Genomic DNA, 2,143 nt, shown 5'->3' with positions numbered 1-2,143 from the left:
GCAACACAAAAGAACTAATAGACAACTTACATGTTTTGGGAATTAAAGGAATTTTGCAACAAAATCTGCTTACAGTGAGCACAATAGTCTCATCTGGAGGGAAGCCTGTTAATTTAACCAGTATTAGAAATAAATATTGTGATCTGTAGTTATTCTATTTAATGTGACAAAATCCCCATACATCTCTTTCTGAAAAGAAGAGGAAGAAAGGAGTGGGAATTTGTTTAAGGTGTCCTCCAGCATGCAAGGTAAAGGCGGCTAATTCAGAAATCATGATTCTGTCCCCTTGAAGAAAGGCTAAGAAAAGGCAGTAAAAATCAGGGCTCTAAAAGTTCCCTTCTTTCCTTCCCACTCTGAAACCCAGTGTACATTATTATCTCCTTTGCTTTATTCTAAACCAAGAAAGACAGACAGGAGAGTTTTTAAAATATAAACTATAACTGCTTTTAATTGCACCCTTTAATTAAGTCTGCCTTATGTCTGGAAACAGTAAGTTATATCAAAGAAAAATGGCTTCCCTCACCTGTAAGAGATCCTATGTGTAAAGTAATTATGGCTTTGAGTCTCATTCTCCAAAGCACCATTCAAGTTAAAGCCTCCATCAAAGCAGACACATCCACCAGGGCTGGAGTCCAGAGTCTTTATTGTGTCTGAATGCAAGAACTGAAAGTCTCCTGAGACGACAGAGGTTTAATGAGGTGTTAGCTGCAGAAGTCTGTGCTCCTGTGTGTACATGTTTGTAAAGACACGACTACATCAAGGCTCTGATTCAACAGGACCTAAGTTTATCCTTTAAACATAGATTGTATTAAGTGATATATACATTATTGAAAATCACACATTACCTCATTCATGTCTACTTGTTTTATGTACCACTTATGTAATTTAAAAAATCAAGGAAAGAAAGAAATTAATTGTCATCAACCTAAAAAAAAATAGCAGGTAAGAAGTGTTATTCTAAAACCTACCTAAAGAAATACAATTCAGGTAACATCTTGAACTATTTTGACCTTTGACAATGTAAACCTGTTTACATTGTTTAAGGTCTTAATTTATTTATAGCACCAGTAGAAATAATTATGTATTTCATAGAAAATAATACTGGAATAAATGAAATGTTTCATAGTAGTTTTAGAATCATAGAAAACTTCCTAAAGAAAGCTCCATTTCCTCCACATGCTCCCACTGGGGATATGTATTATTGTACATTAATCATTAAAATCAAATACTGATGAATTTACCAAGTAGTCTGTGTTTTATGCAAATATGTTTCATTTTGTGTAGGTTCTCCTGTTCTAAGAAGGAGAACAAAGTAGAACTGTCACCCCATAGATCTCTTTAAGCTCAACACTGGCCCCAGAACACTTGTGTTTGACAAGCTTAGCAGTCTTGCAAAGCATGGTGAAGCATTCTGTATACTTTTCCCCAGTTTTAACTCTTCTGCTATTTGAGGAAAGACCTATGGAGTAGGAAGGAAAGTTACAGAGAAAATCCACTCTCATGAGATTGAAGGCCTTTGCTGTCCACAAGGCTTAGATGTGAGCACAAGTGTCTGTTGGGTGTCTCTGCCTGGCAGTCATCCCTTCTCCCTGTCGATGACCTTTGGAAGGCAGGTAATGCACTGGTATAGGGAATGACATTTAAAATACCTGCCGTTTTTAAGCACAAGAATTTTATCTGTTCTCCTTCACTATTTGCTTAGCTAGTACTTAACATGAATTTCAAATCATGGATCTGCATTTTTCTGCTTTGATCACTCTGCACCAGCATGACTCCTGTTGTCTCTGATATCCTGGGGCTTCCACTGCAGCTGAAGTCTTACCTTTCCAGATCTACATAGTGACCCCTTGGAAGGGTGCCAAGGGGACGCTAACCCTACACATATTACTAGGCCTCCGTTGCTGTCCAAAGCCCCTCAATTTTGCATCTGTCATGCCGCCAAAAAGAGTACCACATAGTCATCACCTTTATTGCTGAGTTCTGCTGCAAGTTCCAGGTATAACTCCAACCTTTTGGACAATAACCATGTCATTCCCCCATGTGCTGACTCTGAAGAAACACTTCCCTAGTGTCATTCTGAATTGCAGGAGGTTTCACTTCAGTGGCCTGAGCTTTGACAGTCACCCCCGTCCCCCCCCCCCCC

General features: G+C 38.7%; 1 long non-coding RNA gene across 1 annotated transcript in view; it reads right to left on the bottom strand.

The window, feature by feature from the left end:
- The window catches only part of LOC116092862, a 4,937-nt gene that overhangs the window by 1,354 nt on the left and 1,440 nt on the right, over positions 1-2,143 (bottom strand). Inside the window, exon 2 of the long non-coding RNA XR_004119539.1 lies at positions 524-674. This is a non-coding gene — a long non-coding RNA (uncharacterized LOC116092862). The remainder of the gene's footprint in view (positions 1-523; positions 675-2,143) is intronic.

Source organism: Mastomys coucha, unplaced genomic scaffold (assembly GCF_008632895.1).
Source record: "Mastomys coucha isolate ucsf_1 unplaced genomic scaffold, UCSF_Mcou_1 pScaffold16, whole genome shotgun sequence".
NCBI lineage: Eukaryota > Metazoa > Chordata > Mammalia > Rodentia > Muridae > Mastomys > Mastomys coucha.
This window is presented reverse-complemented; position numbering and strand designations above follow the sequence as displayed.